Consider the following 12,233-nt stretch of genomic DNA (forward strand, 5'->3'; position numbering starts at 1 on the left):
ATTATGAAAATATTGATTAAAATTAAAACTCATGTAACTTGAAGCTTTAAAAATGTTCTAAAATGTCAGTCAATAAATTAAATAAATTCCATAAATCTAACACGTACTACTACTTTGATGTGATAGCTAAAAACAACATAACTTCAGCCGTCGCCGGATGTCGTCTTCTGTGTGTTACCAGTAATAATTAATGTTAGTTTTTCGCGGCGAAGTAAGCAAGCACAATCGTAGAAGCCCATTGGTTAGTTTAAGCTTTGATGAGAAATCCCAAAAATTACATTGCTGACCCTTTACATTCGTAAACTTAGTTATTATTTCTTCATCATTGGTAGCTAACACTACTACAAAAGAATCGAAAATATATTCGTTATAAGTATTTCGCATCGCAGCTACACTCAATTGACGAATTTCATCAAAAGAATAATCGGCATTGCGATCGAGTTCTATTTTTTTTATGCCTCCAACAGGATCTCGCATTTGCTTATAATCTCGTTCATCAAGATTGGTTTTGTGTTTCCACGCTATGTACAATAGTTTTCGTTGAAATTTTTTTGTTGCCTTCTGTAAATAAAATGAATATTGCACGTATAGTATTTCAAAAAACTTATTGAACTTTATTAATCAGATATTTTATAACATTATATATTCTCGAATAATTATATTAGTGTAATTCGTATTACTATTTAAATTAGTAAAATCTTTACTTAAATTGTTTGATAAAATTGGTTTATTTCATAGTTTATTTTATGGTTTTTGTTTATCACATACCTGACTTCTTGGTTCAACTTCAACTTTTGTATGTTGATCTGATTTACTTTCAAGCACATCCATAATTTCTTGAATTCGACGTATTTTGGAATTACTTTGAATATTTTCTGTAATTTATAATAAAAACTAATTAACTATGTCCCGGTAATTAACCGGTTTCGAAATTATTATCTTCAGGTGTAAACACCTGAAGATGATTAATTTCGAAACCGGTCGTGTAATTTGTTAATAATTTCTTAATATAGTGGAAAAAGTGCACGCAAATATTGTTTTATTATTGTAAAAAGTCTTTAACTAATAAAAGATCCTCGTTTTCAATTTCAACTCCGAATTTTTCACCATTTTTAGGGTTCCGTACCCAAAGGATAAAAACGGGACCCTATTACTAAGACTTCGTTGTCTGTCCGTCATTTCTTCTTTTCTTAAAAACCTTTTATTGCGTATGCCCCAAAATATGTCATGTCATGGCAACGCCACGAACAAAGTTGTTTATATACTTAGTTACCTGTCAACTGTCATTTTGTCCTTATCTCCAGTTCGCAAGTGCACAAGTTAAAAATTAACTTGTGATTACCAGTTATCGGTACACGAGTATTTTTAAGTTTGTAGCACACATGTTAAAAATGGGTCTGTGTAGCGCCACTTTCTCATATGTTAACCGTGAGCCAACCGGCCTTCCGTAAATAACCTTTACTCTATGGCATCTATGTTATATATTTATTATACGCGAGCGAAAAACTTTGAACCCTGTTTTACGAAAAATGCTGAAACGTAGGAGCATGAAATTTCGCACAGTTATAGTTTATATGGAGGAGAGCATCGAGCCAATATTGTTTTAAAATAAAGTTTCTTTCATAGATTTTTTCAATAAAATATAAAACATTACACACACTACGATGTGCACCCTACGATATTTTGAAAGTCAAGCTATACAAACGAATATACACGACTATACACACGAATTGAACTCTTTTATTTATGGTTGAAGTCTGTTGTCAAATTGAAAACAGAATTTTGTTTTTTTTTTAATATTGAATCTTAAATACTGTTATGCTGCGGCCAGACATGCGTCTATCGTCACGAAGCTTCGTGCTATGAGACGATATCATTGGACGATACACGCAGACGGCAGATCGTCCAATAGAATATCAATATTTTGACAATAGAATATTAATAGAAAAGCGTTGAAATTTGAAACTTATAATTTATTTTTTTAATTTGAGGTCGAATTTCGACCACTGGGCGATCTCCAGTATACAAACAAAATACTTAATAACTACTAGTTACAATAACAATAAAATCATCAAAGTTGCCGGACGGCTACTTTGATGTGATAGCTAAAAACAACAAACTTCTGGAAAGAAGTTATGTTGTTTTTTCAGAAATGCGTAACCAGTTTTTTGTTCAAAAGACAATGTCAAGTCATATATTCGTTATGTCATTATGTATGTGAGATATGCCTGCAGGCATCTTCGAAGTGGCAACGCGTTGCTACCGTAAACTTCCAATCTAGTTACGTTAGTAACATAGAATATCATTGTTTTTAGCTATCACAAAATAAAAATGTATATATTTAGAATGTGTATTTTACGAATTTTCCGCTAGCACATTGATAAAGGTTTTTTCTCGGGTGGATGTGATCAGTTCGACACTTTAAAATCATATTGTCTTCTGTAACGTTCAGGTAAGCTATGCATCTGGGGTAGTTTGTACACACCCACTTCTGACCCCCTCGCTTTAACTTGTGGCGAAAGAAGTAAGTGTAGCCGCTGTGTTCCAACCAAGTCCTCCCGTTTTCCATCTCTATCACATTTGCTGAAACAATAGCGTACCATAAACAACAATTAAACGAGTTCAAATTTGTACTGATTTCTCATTAATCATGAGTAAAAAGTACTATTACCACAAATACTTCTTGTCTCTTGATCATGACTCGATATTAATTCTTACGGAACTAGCTTGCTCTTACTTTATTTCATACTTGCCAAATGAATCCCTCACTAACAACCTGTTATAATAAATTGAGTTACTATCAAAGAAATTGATTTTAGGCCCGATTCGACCAAACTTGAAGTTACACGAGTATTACTATCATGAGAATAATTTTACTCCTTTAATTTACTCTAGGGTATTATCTTTTGCATTTTACCAAGTTACTCAAAGAGTATGAAATAAAATGTCAATTATAGTTAACAATGACACCGACCGTGACAGTTGAACCCTGTTGAGAAACTATTCTCAGTTCAATATTTACTCCACCAAAATAGCCCGTGTAAATATTTAGTCCCGTGTAATTACCTCATTCTTGGATTAGAAGTTGGAAAAACGCAAAACCAGCTTACTCTTAGATTAGGAGACAGTTATACTCGAGTAAAATTTTACTCCAGTTTGGTCGAATCCGCCCTAATAGGGCGCCTACCTAATTTGGTTAGGCTATGTCAATCCCAGCTGACAGACGACCAATTAGTTAGTTATTAACATAAGCCAACTAAATAACGTAGGTCCGGTAACTAGCTATTAATAATTTTCTCTAATAGCTCATTGTCACATTAGAACATGTGAATATTATTTATAGGAATTAATCTTTATAGTCAAATAATTGAAAAGTATGTGACTTTTGACCAAAAATTGACTCAATATGTTTTCTTGATAGCAGAGTCTTAATTAAACGACGGTAAAATAAACCTGTCTAATAAGTAATAGGTAACTACTTTGTCATTTGATTTGGGGCCCCCCCAAACCCCCCCCCCCCCCCACCAAGGATCTGTTTAATAAATAAATAAATACAAAAATCCCGCAGGGTGGACTTAAACCTTTAAAATAAATCGTTATAAAGACTATACTAATCAGACGTCCCGATTTTGGCGGGACGTCCTCATTTTTTCATCAAAATTAAATGTCCCGTGCGGGACAGGCACAGTCCCGCTTTTCGGGAAAAGCCCGAACGTAGGTACGTGCAGCGTGCTGAGAAAGAATGGTGCGTAATGAAGATAAAAGTACGGGAGGTAGAGTTGAGGATTTTCTTTGGCTACTTTAGCTATCTTTTGTCACGTAAACGTTATTCTAACGCAAATAAAAAGATAAAATAAAAAAAAAAAACGTTTGATTTTATACTTTTTCTTACATTGTCCCGCTTTAGACTAAAGAATCCCGCTTTTTTTCTCAAAAAGTTTCAAAGTCCCGACTTGGCACAAAAAAAAATCTGGCAACGCTGATACTAATTGATAGAAACCGTTTTAGAAACTCAAATAAACTCGGTCACTTTTTTTTACAAGGGCTTATTAATACCTACTTCATACCTTAGATATAAAAAAAACTAAACATTTTATGTTATAATAATAGTTAAAAAACTAAAAAACACGCCTATTTATTTTCATCTATTATTAAAATTATTTATTTTTTCGAAATATATAGAAAGTTGTGCTAAAAGATTACGTTACATTTATAGGTACAGCCCAAGCTTATAAAATTATGTTAAAAAAGTTAAGCTATTAGTTGTGTCTGCCAAACGGCACAACGACACAAGACGACATTCGACACAAGGTAGCCACTAGCCAGCAGCTGAAAAAGTTGGCTCAGCCTCCACGCTGGTTGATACAATTATTGTCATTTAAAGTGAATTATTATAGGTGAACTGAATGTAAATTGGGCCGTGTTCGTCGGCGTATTTTTGGACAAACCTTTTATTGCGCATGTCCAAAAGATGTCATGGCAACGCCATAACAAGTTGCTGGTCAAGTCGTAAACAACGTCTTAATTGTTTATACATGATTAAAATAATAAAAGCTAAACATAAATACATAAGCCTAAATTGTCTAACAGCCGCACAAATAATTTATTTAACACTATGATAGTGTTTGATTATTATTAAAAGATAATTGCAATTGGGTTAAATGTCAAGTCGTAAACAGTTGTCGTTGCCATGGCATGACATGATTTGGACAGATTTGGACATGCACAATAACTAGGTTTTGCAGCGAATGCGCTAAAAATTACGCCGACGAACACGGCCTTGTTTAGTGGGCTGCCTGCCCCCCTATCATTAACTTTGTCAAAACCTGAGCTAATCCGTGCAGGTATGTAAACAGTTGTAAAGTGAATGGTTCTTTTTCCGTATCATGTGCACTTTTAGTTCTGAATGGTTTTAACCTGTAATATTTGTCTCTGAACTGGATTAAGAAATGTCAAACACGAACGTCAAATTTGACTAACGGAATTGTTTTTTTTTTAGGAAATTGAAATGGCTTAGCCATAACGACTAACGGAAAAATTGTAAATCAAGATGAAAATATAGTTTAAAAAAAGATTAATATTTTTTATTATAAAATATACTATTTTCTAATATAAAACGTGGTCAATGTAGGAATAGTTACTTTTGCACCGATTTATTGTATTTAAAGGTAATTATTATAAATGTGTAAATGGTTTTATTTATATTTTTTGGTATTTTATAAGCCCTTTATGAAAACACTGAGAAAATAACACTCCTTCATGTTTATATTATCACAAGCATGGCGATCTAGAGGAGAAAGAATTCTCTGACATTGGCAACTAACTGAGTCGGCAATTAAAAAAGAGAAGAAGAAGGAGACAAAAAAAAAAGATAATTGGATATTGTTATTAAGTTTATAGAGATTATGTTTTAAGCAAGAAATTGATAAGTTTATTATATCCTATACCTACTTGATACCTACGCTAAATAATCTACCATGAAAAAGTCTTAGAAATGCATCAAACTTGTGGATTACAATTACATGCATTACAACAGAGTTGATGTCATGAGTTGAACATAGTTTGTTGAACTTGAACTCATTCTTGAACACCTACGTTTTTTTGAGCTTTCAAATAGGTATTATTGTAACATAAACAGGCAATTTATAAGTTTAATAATCCCCTTTTTGTGCCTTGTAAGGCATTTTACATTATTAGTACTGTGTACGCTGAACCAAATATTTTTCAGGATAAAGGATGATTGCTAACACTGAGATACTATAAGTACTACATTTTATAATAAAGAATTGCAAGTGTAATGATGACGAAGTCCTAGGAAGATAATATATATTCACTCAAAAGCTTTAATTAAAAGAAATTTAATAAATACTCGTTTTTAAATGTTTTTTCATTTATTTTCTCACTTAAATATACCTACCTTAGATACATATTCATACACAGCTTTCATCAATAGGTACTACATTTGTCTTACACCTTATTATCAACCTAGTATCAGATAGGCAAGTGTTAAATCTCTTTTATATTATACTTATAAAAATATTTATACAGCGGAAATCTTAAACAAGGTCTTGTCACTTAAAATCAAAGAAGATGAATCAAATATCCCTTGTGTAAATATTAATTTATTATTATTAAAGGAGTTCAAATACCAACTTTTGATGAAAGATAAAAACAATATTATAATTTCAGACTTTTATTTGGCAAACCAATAACAATAAGAAACTGCATTGCAAGTTGCAACTATGGGAAATTGCCTGGGATATCTCAGACAGAGAGCGGTCAAGGGTTTTGTGTTCTGTGTGTTGTATTATGTTGTAGAATGCCTCCCGTGTGAGTATCTCTATATACTCACACAGGAGGAGTTCTGAATGTGTCAGAATTGCTCCTCAGTCACACACTGACTGCTCCAACGCAAGTGCTTCAACGCGTGACCACTCTGTCTGATAGGTCCCTAAAACGACCACATCTTTTTAAAATGTATAATACATGAGGACTTACTAAAGTCCTTATTACATTAAAATTTAAAATGTATTTTAAATTTTAATGTAATAATATAAAACTAATATTATTATTATTGAGGTACAAAAGAATTTTTGGTAATAATAATATAAGTTCCAATGAAAATATTATGTTTTATGAACAATAAGTAATGTAGGATTATATTTTTGAGTTTTAGTGACTATTCCCATTATATATTATATCATATTGTAGTCAAGAGAAGTTATAAATGAAAAAGTGCATATGAGAATTTAGCTAATTTGGATTTTATATTATCAATGATTTAACTTTTCTAGTAGTTTAGGTGTATGTGTGTGTGTCAATATTTATTCGTGAATATACATGAATCTAAAGTTTCAAAGGTTGTGTTCTCAAAATTCTTGTTATTGAGAAAGTAATACCTTTGAATTTACCTCTTTGGTGCAGCGTTTATCATGCATGGTTTACAAGGAAATAGTTTGTGAAATAACACAAAGACCTACTGCAATCAAAAGATTGTACGAAATGCTCCTAAGATAGGTTCCTAAGAAGTACATAGTAAGTCCTCATGTATTTTAAGTTTTAATTTAATATAAAACTAATACTTATTATTATTATTGAGGTAAGTACAAAAGTATTTTTGGTAATACATAATAATATATGTTCCTATGATAATATTATGTTTTATGAACAATAAGTTCCATATGTTTGTTATGCAATTCTTATTAAGTAAGTCTTTTTTGGAAAAGTACTATAATGTAGGTTTTTGTTTTTGAGTAAAATTTAGTGATTTACACTATTCCCATCATATAATACCATATTGTAGTCAAGAGAAGAAGTTATACTTAAATGAAAAAGTGCTCATATGAGAATTTAGCTAATTGGGATTCTATGATATTATCAATTATTTAACTTTTCTAGAAGTTTAGGTGTGTCAATGTTTATCCGGAGCATGTTATACATACATCTAAAGTTTAAAAGGTTGTGTTCTGAAAATTCTTGTTAAAAGTAAGTAATATTGAATTTACCTCTTTGGTGCAGTGTTTATCATGCATATACCAATAATACTTCAGATTTACAAGGAAATAGTTTGTGAAATAACACAAAAACCTACAATGCAAAGCTATAAGATTGTACCTGTAGGTTTTTGGTGAAAATTCATACTTGTTTTACAGTAAGTAATTATACACAACACTTGTGTTCCTTATACCTTGTATGTGTTTCTTGTGTACTAAATCAATGCAGTCTTAGCTCATCGCACAAATGCAAACCTTATTGTTGACTAGACATATAGGTATACTACACCTCACTTATGTTATTATTCTGAAACCTCACTAACACTAAATGGATTACTAAGGTCTCTACGTTTCTTATGTATCACTTCGTGATTAACTTGAGAATACCTACTTAATCGTTTTCCAAAAATTTGGACACTTCGAATGTTTAGTTTTTTGGTTTTAATAACGAATTATTTTCACTAAAATATATGCTATAGACTAAAATATAACTTATTAAGTAACTAACCAACTAAATAGCAATATAATTTAAGACTAAAAAGTATGTAATATTAATAAATAAAATTACTAAAATGTAAACTATTCAGTAAAAGCTACTCGTTGGTTGGTGTTTATTGAATTGCTGTATTTGACGTAAAAGCAAGCGAGCTTATGTCAGAAGTGTTGTCATGATTCGAAATTATTACTCAGTTAACAATGGAGAAGTGAGTTTTGTGTCACGTGACCACTGACTGGCTGGAAAATAGAGGTCATGGTACCAAAATGCGAGCCAGTCAGTATTCTGGCTGGCTTTAAGAGCTCATGATAGAGGGGCTGTAGCGAGTTCACGCACCCCCGCGCGCAGAGCACGTATGAATCACGCTTCTTTGTAATCCCGCCAGTCCCGCGGGATCCCGCTAAATTTTCGACCGGGATTAGTCCCGCAAAATACATGCGGGATCCCGGTATGTCGGGATCCCGGTATCCCGGTATTGCATTCCCTAGCTATAGCTATACAATGGTCGCAACGTATCTACATGATGGCCGTGTTCAGTTGTGACTTGTGATCTAAACGTCGTTCAAGATGGACGTGGAAGCATTAGCCGCTGCGGCAATATCTGTACAGCACATACCATCATTTCATTAATGTGCACACTGCACAATGTGTGTGTGTATCTATGTTTGTTATTATACATACTATACTGTCGCAGACGGAGTCGCGGGCAACAGCTAGTATAATAATATCTATGGACAATGTATGGTCAATATATTTATACAGCACGTACAATTTTCAATTTTGTAACTTCACTAGCTGACCCGGCAAACGTTGGTTTACCACATAAATTATTTCTAATAGGCAATAGAAATCTTATATCTTTAAACGAGCAATTCTTGTACATAAATATATAATTGATACACAAACCCAAGATACACAGTTGCGAACAAAAGTAAGACTCAAATCTGTCGCCAAATACTCGTCTTTACTATAATAGGTACTTGTAATCAAACTATAAACAATTTTTTTACAAAGGAGTCCACAAAAAGCAATAAAATTTTATGACCGAACTTCGCCGGTAGGACAAGGCATGGTGGTGAGACGTATTTTTCATATATATATTTTTTAATTCAATGAAATAATTAGGTTGTAAGAGTTAATTAAATTGTGTTCTAAACACAAATCACAATTCACAATACAAAGATGCTTAGGTTTCACAACTTTCATCTAAGAGTTTATGTTAAATAAATAAATATGTATATGTTTTGCGTATGATATAAATATGTATAAATGAACGAAACAAATATTTATTAGATAAACTGTTATTTTTTTTTCAAATATTACAATTAAACATAAAACTTAAATCTATAATTATTTTTTAACAGTCATGGTCATAATTATATTATGTAACACTTATATGTAATGTGTATCTTGGGTTTTTTGTATATCAATGTCGCTGGGTCTCTTTGATGTGCGGCCGAAAAACCGACACCGCCGCCATCCCGCAACCATCGCTGGCGCCATAAGCCATCCTACGCCACTACGTCCTCCCCACGCTGCGCCATCGTGATGGCCAACTACGCTGGCCCATCTTGTAGAGGCGATACACTGCCGCCACCCCACAACCATCGCTGGCGCCATAAGCCATCCTGCGCCACTATGTCCTCCCTACGCTGGGCCATCGCGATGGCCAACTACGATGGCCCATCTTGAAGAGGAGCCATTAGCCACATCAGAATAATACTCAGTATTTAAATGAGGACGAAGACAATGTTTCTGTGTTTTAAGCCCAAGGGCATAGGATATTATAATTTCTGTCTTTCATTTATGTTTATTTACTATTTTATTTGTAGTTTTTTTTACGCTGGTTCTTCTCGCCGGGTTAGTTCCCGAACCGGTGGTAGGCACCTTAGTATCGACGTTCGGAAATGTTTTTGTAAAAAAATTACTCTGAATAAAAATATTTTGATTAGATTTGATTTGATTTAAATACTTTTTCTTTTCAGGATTAGCGCCACAAAGTACCCACAATTTGCCAAACATTCCTGCATCGTGCTATCGAAGTTTCGGAGAACGGCAAGATATATAAAAAGTCTGAAATGACGTCAGTGGGCTTCGGCCTGACCGAGTATGCTATCTCGCTCGGTCGGAAGATCTTCCTTTTCGGCCGCCACTAACAACGCCCATATGACCCTAACTTGACTACATACTTTAACCTAGATCTCAAAATCTGTAAGGTCTAGAAAACTGATTTTTTGACACAAGTAACTTCAGTTCATAAAGATTAAATGCTCAAGACGAAAACACGATTACTCAAAAATTGCTCGATAGTTTATTTTTTACAAAAAACCTTGTTTTAGACACATTTTTGCTTGGATCTTCGAAGTTTGCTGTCTTTTCTTTAATATTTTTTAATATCTAAAAAGGTATTGATAAAACCTAAATTTGCTCAAAACACTTTTTTCATAATCATTATAGTTCGTCTTTTATTCAAGTAAAACTAACTCGGCGATGATTCCGCGCCGTCCTTTTTCACCTGGCATATGAAAGACGGGCGTGAGTGTGAAGAGAGAAGGACGATGTTTGATTTTTAGAGTCAGGAGAGCTCTTAAAGCTTTATGAAACTCTTTTTCTAAACAATGGTGTTCAGTAACAGTATTTTTTAACCTTTTATTTTTCTTATATACATAATTTTGGTATATTTCTTCTATAAAAATATTTGTTTTTGTAAGCGGGGTATTAATTTGATGTTCATTTTCAGTCTTTTCTTTTGGTCTATTTTCTTGGTTTAGCTTTTTTAAAACATCAAGTCGCTTTCTATTACAAGTCTGCCTTAAATTTTTGTTACGTCTTTTTAATTGAGTATTTGCTTCAATCAGCCTTTTTAGGGTTCCGTAGCCAAATGGCAAAAAACGGAACCCTTATAGATTCGTCATGTCTGTCTGTCTGTCTGTCCGTCCGTATGTCACAGCCACTTTTCTCCGGAACTATAAAAGCTATACTATTGAAACTTGGTAAGTAGATGTAGTCTGTGAACCGCTTTAAAATTTTGATACAAAAATAGAAAAAATATTAAAATTTTAGGGGTCCCCATAGATACACATGAAATAAAAAAAAAATCATCTAACCTATGCGTGTGGGGTATCTATGAATAGGTCTTCAAAAATCATATTGAGGTTTCTGATATCATTTTTTTCTTACCTGAATAGTTTGCGAGAGAGACTCTTCCAAAGTGGTAAAATGTGTGTCCTATTCTTTATCCCCCTCTAATTTCTAAAGTAAGGGTGGGGTCTAATTTCTAACATGATAAGTGTAAAAAAATTATGATGTATATTACCATAAAAACTACCAACGAAAGTTGGTTTGAACGAGATCTAGCAAGTAGTTTTTTTTATACGTCAAAAATGGTAAACCTTAAACCAACAAAAAAAAATTTGTCATCTAAATTCTAACCTACGCGTTGGGGCATCTATGGATAGGTCTTCAAAAATTATATTGAAGTTTTCAATATATATTTTTTCTAACCTTATTAGTTCGCGAGAGAGACTCTTCCAAAGTGGTAAAATGTGTCCCCCCCTCTAATTTCTAAAGTAGGGGCAGGATAAGTCTAAAAAAAATATATGATGTACATTACTATAAAAACTACCAACGAAAATTGGTTTGAACTAGATCTAGCTAGTAGTTTTTTTATACGTCATAAATGGTAAACCTTAAATTAACTTTCATTAAATCAACTGAAACATAAAAATAAATCAAGAACCTTTTAATTTCACAAAAATATTGTTGCCGCGGAACCCTTCATGGGCGAGTCCAACTCGCACTTGGCCGGTTTTTATTTTATTAGCACGCTTTGCATTTGCTTTTCGCCATTTTTCTCTAAGCTTTTCTTTTTGTTCATTTGTCAGAGATTCTTTTTTCTTTTTTATATTTTCTTTAACTTTATTTAAATGCCTAATTCGCATCTCTTCATATTTATTTGGGTTTTCCCGTTTCAGTTTTTCTATATATCTTTTTTGCCTTTCGGTATTACTTTTTGGACGCATTCCTAGAAAAAAATCAATATTATAGAAGAATACAACGTTATTGAATAAAAAAAAATTAAAAAATTATATGGATTTGCTTTGAAAATAAACAATTTTAATGGGACATATAAAATTTTATGAAGTCTTAAAACATGAGACGTGTTGGGTGGCAAATATTTTTTTAAATGGAGGAGTTAAAATATAGTTGTACAAAAAAATTTTAATACATAACTTATAAAATAA

This window comes from Aricia agestis, chromosome 3, assembly GCF_905147365.1.
Source record: "Aricia agestis chromosome 3, ilAriAges1.1, whole genome shotgun sequence".
Classification (NCBI taxonomy): Eukaryota; Metazoa; Arthropoda; class Insecta; order Lepidoptera; family Lycaenidae; genus Aricia; species Aricia agestis.